Source organism: Mobula hypostoma, chromosome 1 (assembly GCF_963921235.1).
Source record: "Mobula hypostoma chromosome 1, sMobHyp1.1, whole genome shotgun sequence".
NCBI classification, from domain to species: domain Eukaryota; kingdom Metazoa; phylum Chordata; class Chondrichthyes; order Myliobatiformes; family Myliobatidae; genus Mobula; species Mobula hypostoma.
In genome coordinates, this window is record NC_086097.1 from 84,490,318 (window position 1) to 84,502,242 (window position 11,925).

An 11,925-nucleotide genomic window follows, 5' to 3' on the forward strand; every position below is an offset into this window, starting at 1 on the left:
AAAGTCTGTTTCTGTACAACTCCTGAGTGGGACAGCTTTGCGAGATTAGCACAACACATTCTGTTTTTTTTTTACCTGTGTTTCACCGTTTGAGAATATCTCATTACATCCAACTTTATCATTTAACTTATTTGCATTGGTTGAACAAGTGGTTTGGTGTTAAATCGTTTACAAGTGATGCACCACTGGTCACAGGCTTCTAGTCTGAAAATCAACCCTTTTACTCCTTCCTTCCAACTTTAGATCCCATTCTCTTAATCACACCGAGCAAACTTTTATTCTTTAATCATTTTTTTTTGGAAGATTATTGCTAAGGCATCCTTCATTGACTATCCCTAAGTTGTTGTATTTAGTAGCATATCAGGCCTCTTCAGAGGACGTTCTACCAGTCAATCATGTGAGGTGAGATTGGATTTACATAGAGGAAAGGATGGCGGAACATGATAGACATTAATGAACAATAGTTTCTGCAACAATCCAGTAGTTTTTTTGTCTGGTTATTATGAAGACTAGCTGCTCTTGCTTACAAACTCCAGATTATTAACTGAATGTAATGTTCCTCTGCTGGTTTGGTGGGAATGCAGTTTGGGCCTCTGCAAACCCTCTGGAATGCAGCCTACTGCAGTAATTTAACCACTGTAACCTTGTGGCTTTGCACCAACTTTTAAAACCAGCTTGTCTTCTGTTAACTAGAAACCCAATTAGTCCACATCTTGCAAGCCAATGCACCTCCTTTGGTGTTTCTTCCCTAAAATATGCCGTAACTTCAGCAATAAACGTACAGCCGTTTCTACTTTTCAGTCCATTTCTTATCTGCTCCTAAAGTCATCAAAGACTTCTTGGAAGTTAAGGTGCTTTTATGTTTAGGCCTGGGATTCATTGTCAAGTTCAGCATATATCAACCATGCCTAAACAACCTTGATAAGATGGCACTGAGCCATCTTGAACCTCTTCAATCCCTCTGGCAAAGTCACTCCCTCGGCGCTGTTGTATATGGACCTTGTGACAATGAAGAAGTTTTGTCATATTTCTAAATCACAATGGGGTACAACTTGGAGGGCAGCTGCAGGCAATTATGTCCCCTTGTCCCTTTTGGTGGCTGAGGCTGAGGTTTTGGATAAATCCTGATGAGCTATATTGAATCCAGCTTTTGAGTTTAACTGCAGCAAGGACTAATATACCTTATCCTGACTTTTACTTCCTTAAAGACATTGGAAAGTTCATCATGCGTAGCCTCCCTTTTCTAAATCTGCATGAACCATTATTAACTGGGTCATCATCGTCTACTGTTAGATCACAGAGATTGCCATTGGTTATTTTATAATTAATTTCTTTATTTAATATAGAATTGACATCACATTAAGGAATACTAAATGGAAGGGATAAAGAAAAATTCATTTAACAGTCTGAGGTGATGTAGTTCCAATCTGTTGGCATCTCATTGTCACCAACGTTCAAATCTCTTCAGACATGGGGAGGTGGGAACCTACTTTGAGTGCACTGGCAGAATCATGTCCATGTACCTAAATCTGTTTTTAATGACAATTTTCATTAATATGGTGCTCTTAGCCAAGCAACGTGTCTGAATGCATTTGATGGGATTTAGCATAATAAAATGAAATTGATCTACAAGAACAGATGACCAAGTCATTGGTCAAAAAGATAGGATTAACAACTCTTTCATAAGGAAAGTGGACTCTTTCTGTGGACCAGTTCAGAATGCTATTTGCTTGCATTTATTGTTTGTATGATTTGTTTCTTTTCCTCTGCAAACTGGGTGTTTGACTCTCTGTGTTTTTTTTTAATGGATTCTTTTGGGTTTCTTTGTTTTGTGGCTGCCTGTTAGGAGATGAATCTCAAGGTTGTATATAGTATGCATACCTTGGTAATAAATGTACTTTGAACTTTTTAGTTTATTCTGGGGAAAAGTTTTGTCTTGCAAATTCAGTATCAACTTACACATGGGATGTTAGATGCTATATACATGGCAACAGGCCCTACGATAAGATATTTAATGTTGCTGATCCTCGGAGTTGCCATAACTTCTAGTTCACGTGCACTATCTGGACCATTAATGACTATCCCATTAATATGACCACTACCTCTTGCGGCTTTTTCATTCGCTGCCTTAACATGCCTTTTCCCCTTTTTCATGTTTATGTTCAGTGCAGACCTTATTTTATGACAGAGTCAGTCAAGAGCATGAAGGAATCACTGTGAAGTTATCTTACAGTAATAGAGCTTAATACTTTTCAAGATGAAACATAGTATGACCTAGGAGCAAGCTCTTTGGCCCACGATGTGTGCCAAAAATAATTAAAAACCTAACTAATCTCTTCTGCATGCACTATGTTCATCCTCCTCCATTCTCTGCACAGCTATGTGGCTAACTAAGAGACTCTAGAATGTCTCCATTGTATCTGCCTCCACCATCGCAGTTGGCAGTATATTCCAGACACTCTCCACTCTGTGTAAAAAACAAATTGCCCTGCACATCTCCTTTGAATTTACCCCCCTCACCTTAAATGCACATTAGAGTTTTTGACCCTCAGAAAAAGATACCAGCTGTCTTCTCGATCAATGTCTTTAATCTACTTTTAAACTTCTATCAGGTCTCCCTTAAGCCTTCACCACTTGAGTGAAAACAACACAAGTTTGTCCGCCCTCTCTTTATAACCAACCCAAGTTTGTATGCCCCCTCGTCCTGCAAACTCTTCCGCATCACCAAAACCTCACTTCCTTTTAAAGGGGTGAACAAAATTGAAAGCAATATTCAGATGTAACCTAACCAGAGTTTTATAACATTGCAACTTAACTTTCTGACTCTTGAACTCAATGCCTGTATAAATAAAAGGCAAGCATGCCACATGTCATCTTTACCTCCCTATCCACATTTGATCTCCCAAGGTGCACATGACTGTGTGGCTAGGCATGGCTCAAATACCATTTACAAACTTGCTGGTGATACAACCATTGTTGGTAGAATCTCAGGTGGTGACGAGAGGGCGTACAGGAGTGAGATATGTTGACTAGTGGAATGGTGCTGCAGCAACGACCTGGCACTCAACGTCAGTAAGATGAAAGAGCTGATTGTGGACTTCAGGAAGGGTAAGACGAAGGAGCACATACTAATTCTCATAGAGAGTACAGAAGTGGAGAGAGTGAGCAGCTTCAAGTTCCTCGGTGTCAAGATCTTTGAGGATCTAACCTGGTCCCAACATATCAATGTAGTCATAAAGAAGGCAAGACAGCGGCTATACGTCATTAGGAGTTTGAAGAGGTTTGGCATGTCAACAAATGCACTCAAAAACTTCTATAGTTGTACCATGGAGAGCATTCTGACAGGCTGCATCACTGTCTGGTATGGAGGGGCTACTGAACAGGACTGAAAGAAGCTGCAGAAGGTTGTAAATCTAGTCACCTCCATCTTGGGCACTAGCCTACAAAGTACCCAGGACATCTTTAGGGAGCCGTGTCTCTGAAAGGCAGCGTCCATTATTAAGGACCTCCAGCACCCAGGACATGCCCTTTTCTCACTGTTACCATCAGGTAGGAGGTACAGAAGCCTAAAGACACACACTCAGTGATACAGGAACAGCTTCTTCCCCTCTGCCATCCGATTCGTAAATGGACATTGAATCTTTGGACACTATCTCACATTTTTTAATATACAGTATTTCTGTTTTTGCACATTCTTTTAATCTATCAATATACATAATTGATTTACTCGTTTATTTATTATTATGTTTTATTTAATTTTTTTTTTCCACTCTCCGTTAGATTATGTATTGCATTGAACTGCTGCTACTAAGGTAACAAATTTCATGTCACATACCGGTGATAATAAAACTGTTTCTTATTCTGATCTCACACTTGGCTAGTTTAAACTCTATCTACCATTTCTCCATGCGTATCGGCGACTGATCTCTATGTCTTCTGCACTCCACAAAGCCACCAATCTTTGTATTGTCTGCAAACTTATTAACCCACCTATCCACATTTTCATTTATTTATATTTTTATATAAATCACGGATGTCCCAGTTTGGATCCCTTTACTCACTAGTCAGTGAGAATAAACTCCATCAACCACTACCCCCGTCTTCTATGGACAAGCCAATTCTGAATCCAAATGGCCAGTTCACCATGGGTCACGTGCGTGTCAATTTTCTGGATGAGCCTACTTTTCTGGATGGGCCTTGCTTTGTAAAATACCTCCAAAGGCCCACTTTTTAAAATAATTATTTCTTATGCAGAAAATGTTTGTGTTGGCAATGTGCTTTGTAATGGTAATTTGAATCTGGTTTTAAGAATGTAGCTTTTAAAATGTGAGTATTGTGCATAGAAGATGAACTGATCGCAGTTGCTTGCAAAAGGATTGCAGAACTCACTGGCCAGCAAAGATACAGCACAGATTAGGCAATTCCAGCCCTTTGAGTCATGCCACATTAGCGTAATCATGGGACAAATTTACAATGACTAATTAACCTACTAATCAGTAACATCTTTATTCTGTAAGTGGGTAGCACAGAGGGGAGGAACCTACCTGGACAGAGTAGTAAAAATGCAGGCAGCAATTGGTGACAGTAAATGTGTAGGAATTATTATTGTTGCCATCGATTTAGTTGCAGTTTAATATAGAAAGCAAAAGTTGTTACAGTTACCCAATTAAAAAAGAAATACCAATAGTAATTTAGTTTTGCTAAATTAGGAAAATACATGAAACAACCCAAACTGAACCAAAAAGTAAAAGGAAAATTCAAGCAATTTAGTACAACGCAAATCCTGGAGAATTTGTTTTAAAAAGTTTCCTCACACCCTACACACGAGTAATTCAAACATTTCTATTACTCAAAAAAAAAGAACATGGGTTTCAAAGAATCACATTCTACGGTTAAAAAATACTCTTCTTGGATTTTCTTAAACACACGTGCAGTTAAATGGATTTATCTATGAACTCTCACTCATGTCCAAGATCTCAGATTTAAGGCCATGAAAGTTTTAATCATTCTTCTGGAAATGATGGTGACTAAATACCTCAACTGAGGATGCTACATTCTCGCACTTAATATTGGTGTGAAATAGCTGAACACTGCATTGCGGTTCAAAGAGCTTATTGACCACTAATCTGGAACACTTTAGCTACACTGGCATTCGAATCTTTAAAGTTTGCCATTCATATGTTTCCAATTTTGCATATGCTCACTAAAAGCTTAAAATAGTACCAACAGTTCCACAGGTGATTCTGCAACAGCTGATAGAATGGAGAGGTGAAATCCAATTATGTCAAGTATGCACTGAGGCAATTTAGCACAATTGCAAGATTGTTAATAATGCTGAAAATAATCCGTGAAATAGGAGAACAGGAAATCTTAATTTTTCCGTCAAACAGGGACTGCAAGGCATGATGTGAAGGGTCAACTAGTCCAGTAATGAATTTGCAAGACAGCTCGTGCAGCTTGCAGATTCAATGCTGTCTAATACAGAAGTTCCTCTTTCTCCACTCACAACTCTTCCAATGATGGCGTTTAGCTCCTTTTATCCCCAGTGCCAATGTTATAAATGTCACAGTTAGTCACTTCAGCAAGCGTGTGGGAAGTGGATTGGTAATGAGTTAACACTGCACTGTGACCAACTGCTGGGACACTGGGTTACAGCTGTAAGATATCAGGCCTCCAGCAGGAACATGTGGCATCGTTCAAAGACCACGAGGTTCACAGAGGATTTGCAACAGCCCTTTGTAAAATTGCACAGCACTGCTAGGGTGATGATGCTGTACAGGTGATGTTCCAGTTATAGTCCAGCATGCCCAGACTGCCAGACTGCTGCTAATCGGAGTGCGACATAAACCAGGACAAACAAATGTAGTATCTCCATCAGCTGAGCTCATTCTAGCTTTTGAATCAGAACATTATGGGTTATGCTGGTGGCACAGTGGTTAAATTACCAGACTGGTAATCTAGTTGCTCAAAGTAATGATCCAGAGATCCAAGTTCAAATCCCACCATAGTAGCTGTGAGTTTTAAATGTAATTGTTAATCTAAAATACAGGAGGAAAACTATTAATAATGACCACAAAAACAAGCTGATTCTTTAAAAAAATTAATCTGGTCCACTGTGGTCCTTCTGGGGAGGAAATGTGCTGGTATTATCCAGTCCAATCCTCACCACTCTATATGACTCACTCTTAACTTCCCTTAAGCAACCTTGTAAGTTACTCAGTTGTACCGTTATTGCTGTGTCCAAACACAGAAGAAATGAAAGCAAACAGAATAATTGGCATTAACCAAGAACTGAATTCAGACACGGCAAAGTACTTCTTCCAAACAACTGGGACTGGTGCCTAAAATGAGCTGGCTGTCCCTGAGACGAGTCTATAAACAGCCCAACAGAGTTGTGCACAGAATTATGCTTTAGAGTCAATTGCCAGTTCCCTCAGTCACAGTGCTTAGATACGCCATGCCCCATGTGTAAGAAGGACCCACTGAACGTGATGGCACAGTGATGAAGGGGTGGGAGGGAGTAGTTGTTAATGTTGACTCTGGACCACATGAAGTTTCAAGGCTTCAGGTCAGCATGCTCACACAAACCATGTCAATGTGGTCACAGGCATTAGGTCTGCACGGCCAAAGAAATCTCCCCCTAATTACCCTCACATCCTCTCCCTCAGCTGGTGAAGCAGTGCTCTTCCGTACTGAACAGCACGTAGAAGAACGCTGGTGCTACGGGTGCGTAACCGCTAGTGAGACTCTTTTATAACTTGGGGCAACTGGAATTCGGAGTGCACTTCCGGAGTTCTTTGTAAGAAAGTTGTACGTCCTTCCCATGAGTGTGTGGGTTTCCCGCAGGGCACCGGTTTCCTCCCACAGTCCAAAGACGTACCGGTTAGTAGGTTAGCTGTCATTGTAAATTGGATTGTGATGAAGCTAGGATTAAATTGGTGGGTCGCTGGGTGATGTAGGTCATTGGTCCAAAAGGGCCTGTTCTTTGTTGTATCGCTAAATAAATATAAAAATAAACAAGTTAACAAGGGCATTGATTATAATCTCATTTGAGGCTTCAACATCCATCATCATGAACCCGTACCAGTATTGACCAACTTGGCTAAGTTCTGAGGGAGATAACTTCCAGACTGGGCCGTGGCAGATAATGTGCAAACCCGCACAAGGGATAATCTGACACAATCTCATCCTCACCAGTCTCCCTGGGTCAGTGGCATCTGTCTGTTGTAACACTGAGCAAATGACCACTGCACAAAGTTCTGTCTTTAGATTGAGGACATCCTCCATTGCCTTGCTTGTTGTTACAAATTGGTCTAGATGGGATGGTCCGAGATCATCGTCCTGGAGTTATATACTTGTTGTTTTTCACAGCTGCACGATGTTCAGTTCCTTTCATGACACCTCAACAACTGATGTTGTTTCTTCAGTTATTTCGCTCTACAGCGCGGAGAAGACCCTTCTACCCCGTTGAGCCATGCCACCCCGGAACCCCGCAACCCAGCAACCCAGTAACCTAATCACGGGACAATTTACAATGACCAATTAACCTACCCAGTATGTCTTTTGGCCATGGGAGGAAAACCCACACCTTCCCTGGGGAGGACGTACAGAGGCTCCTTGCAGAGTGGCACCAGAATTAAACTCTGACTCTGGAACAGCACGAGCTTTCATAGCATGGCGCTACGCGACCGTGATGCCCTTGAGATCAGGTATCCTGCGGCAAATGGCTCATCTCCATACACCACATCTAAAATGCAGAAGTCAGGAGTGCGAATGAATACTCACCGTCTGTCTGGATTGATGTGACTCCAACACGTCTCAAGAAGCTTAACACCAGCCAGGGGGAAGCAGCCCACTTGATTGGCACCTCGTCAACCACTGTAAACGTTGTTTCCTCCACAGCGACTGCAGTGCATACCACCTTCAAAATGCACTGCAGTTACTCACCCCAGCCTCCCAGGCACCACTTCCCAAACTTACTGCCTCTACCACCAAGACGAACAAGTGCACCAGGTACATGGGAAAACCTTAGGTTGCCTTCCAGCTCACGCATTATCCTGATTTGCAAATGAATAGCTGGTCCTGCATAGACACACTGTCTAAACCCAGGAGCTCCCGGCCAGCACTGAATCCCAGACCCCAAATCAGAACCAGAAACAGGTTTAATATGGAGGCATTTTTGAGGCATCACTCCTTGAAGATGTCCTGGATGCTGTGGAGGCCAGTGCCCATGATGGAGCTGACTAAGTTTACAACTCTCTGCAGGTTATTTTGATCCCGTGCCCCCCAGCCTCATATCAGACGGTGAAACAGAACAAATGGCTCAGCCTTCGGAGCTTCAGGCAAGAAGTCCAGGCTGACGTATTGGTACAGTGCTAAGGGAGCCTGCACTGCTGGAGTCACAGTGTTGCGGGTCAGGTGACCATTGTACTTATTTATTTTATTGTATTTGGAGACACAGCACGGTTACAGGCCCTCCAGCCCAGCAAGCCCGCACCACCCATTTACACCCATGTTGACCGATTAGCTGAGAAACGCCTCCGTCTTTAGAATGTGTGAGGAGACTGGAGCAGCCAGTGGAAAGCCACGGGGCCATGGGGAGAGTGTACCAAGTTGGTACAGACAGCGGTGGAGATCAAACCCCACTTGCTGGTGTTGTGAGAGCATTACGCGAACCACTACGCTACCAGGCCAAGACACCAAGCCTCTATTAGCATTCAGAATCTCACACAGTTAACTCAGGCATGTACTCTTTCCAATGTTCCAACAACAGTTTTCATCAAACATCAGCAGATGAGAAGCAGAGTATTTGGTGAACATCTCATCGGCATTTGTCGGAGTTCATAGGGTGCGTTTTTCACATTGCATCAGTAACCTTCTTTTAACATCGGGTTGTTTGTGTTTTGTTGCGTCCCAGTGTTGTGAAAGGCAGTACAATAAATAAACTTTTCTCTGGCGTCACAAGTACAAGCCAACGCACCTCACTATATTTACTGAAGCTGTTTGTCACATGCGAGACATTCTGCTCGCAGTCCATTTATAGAAACTGCCAGCTCCATCACTCTCCTTACGGTCCTGCCCAATGGCCAGGTCCTCACGTAATTCAGGGCCCGCACGGAAACCAGTGACTTGTTGCACTGCGGGGGAATATGTTTGTATTATGAGACCAATAAATATTGAGCAATGCAAGGAAAATGAGAATCCCTGATGATTTCCTTGCAGAGGAGACAGAGAATTAGATGTTTAACTTTCATTCAGAAGTGTAAGAAATGTAGAAATGCATTGCATATTGTCAAGCAGTATTAAGCATTGCACCCACCTATTTCTGTCTAATGCAAACTTCAGTTAAGTAACTGGTGAATTAAGGTTGGATACTTCAAACTACTCTACTCCCCGCCCTCCCCTCTCCCCTCCGCTCTCTCCCCTGCACTCTCTCTCTTTCACACACACACACTTACCGGTGACCGGTTTATTTCTGTTCCTTGGAAAATCAGTTCAATTTCTCATGTCGGTTAGTATTACAACTTAACAACAGAAGGTGGAAAATAAAATAAACCGAGCCCCTTTTCTAATGCTTACATGATGTTTCTCCTGTGTTTGCCTGCTTCTGGAGATTAGCCTTCAGTTCCCTGAAATTCTGAGCCTATCAAAGGTCATTTAATGTTCCTTTTTAACACATCCTTATAGATCTTGACAATTAATGTTGTTGTTGATATTCCTCTCCATGCCTTGTGACACATCAGGTGGCAACCTTGTCTTTTGTTCAGGATTTGTCTGTATTTTATACACATTGCCTGCTCGACGCTCATGGCAAGCATGTAAGGAGCCAGCCTGATTCGCACCTGGGACCATTTGCCTCAAAGTCCACTTGCTGATGCCACTACACCACCAGACGGCTACACTTAATGTAATTTTATCAAAAATACTTACTTTTGGTTGGTAAGTAAAGTGAGTCATTTAATTCTTTTGCCCAATGATAAGATCGTTTAAGAAAGTATCTATTTCAACAGATAAAAACCAGAAGACATAAATTATTACCATGGTTTTAAACATGTTTGTTTACAATGTTTGTTGATTTAAACATAAAGAACTTCCCAGCCTATGTTGAAAATGGATTGGCTACAGAATGCAGATTATTCGTTCACGGACCGTCTGAAAAGAATACCTTGCCCAAGAAAATAAAATGTTGACATTTGATGCACTAAACCGTTTTTTTAGGAAACACGTCTTTGTACTGAAAGCCCTGCAGTGTCCACAGGTAATTAAGGCAGAGATCACTAGTTTGAAGTGACATAATATTGAATGACCCTTAAAGCACATGATCACATCTCAAACATCTAATGAAAGTATTATGCACTTACAAACAACACACATCGTAAAACATAGAAAACAATGAAAAGAAGATGTGCTTGGTAATTCTGTCAAGTGCTTGATAGACCAATGAATAATTTTATTTGGGGATTACCCCTGCAAAATCCTATTCCAAAGAGGGGCCAAGCCATTATGGGCACAAGAAGAACTGGCTTTACACTACCAGTACAATCAAAAGCCTTTCCAGTCTGCATTCGGCAATGGCCTGGTTCAGCTCAGATAGGTCTTGCAAGCTTCTGTGCGTCAGGCAGGATAATTGAGAACTTTGTATAACATTTGGCAAGTCTAGGGTCATGTTTTGCAGATAAAAGTCCAAACAATTGCTGCACCAATATTTATATAAGCTGACAGTTCAGTATGCGTTAGTATTCAAAATGATTCTGGAATCCCTGAACATAAATCATGGATAATTAATATGTTCTTGTAGCAAGCAAACAGAAAGGCAAATTTTGCCTTTATGACAAAGGAGTTGGAGTACAACAAAGAGGGATTCTTCTCGAAACTAGTAAAGGATGGAAGTCCAAAGTGATTCAAAGAACCATCTGCATAGGACAATTACAGCTTCAGAAAGTAACTTTGTACATTGTACCTGGAGGAGTGTTGTTGAAGGGGATATCAGTTATGATAAAACTATACAAAACTTTATCTTAGAACACACATGGAGTACTGTTAGCGATTTTGTCTAGAAAATATCATAAGCAAGATATATAATTAAAATGATACCTGAACTCAAAAGGTTAAATTATGAAAGGCAATTATTCCAACTTAGGTTGTATTTCCTTGAATTTGGAAGGGATAACTTCTTTGAGGTTTTCAAGAGATTAGAAGAGCTGATAGGCTAGACACTGAGAATGACCTCTCACTGGTTAGAAAGTCAGGACTTGGAGGTAAACTCTCAGGTTGGAATCAGCACCTGGGGAGTGGTTCAAATAAAGGCAGTCAAAAGATGGGTCATTTTCAGAAATTGGAAATAAAGCTTGGTCAGTTAAATTTGAGACTGACTGACTTTTGTTAACCAAGTGTATTAAGAGATGTGGAAAAGTCATGGATGTGTGGAGCAGGATCCTAGAACAACACAGACACATCTTGCAAGACACTTAAATAACACACACAAAATGCTGGAGGAACTCAGCAGGCCAGGCAGCATCTATAGAAAAGAGTAAACAGTTGATGTTTCAGGCCGAAACCCTTCATCAGTCCATAAGACTCAGGAGCAGAATTAGGTCACTTGGCTCTCTTTGAACCTGCTCTGCCATTCCACCATGTTTGGTTTATTCCACCTCTCAACACCATTCTCCTGCCTTCTCCCTGTAACGTTTGACATCCTGACTAATCACGAACATATAAACCTCCACTTCCAATATCTCCACAGCCATCTGTGGCAATGTATTCCACAGATCCACCACCCTTTGGCTAAAGAAATTTCTCTTAATCTTTGTAGAAAATTGACCTTGTTTGTCTCTTGTACACAGATATCGCATTGCATACACCAGTTCCCTGTTTTTGGAGGGAATGTTCCAGAAGTGGTTTCCCACATTAAAGCAACTAACTTTT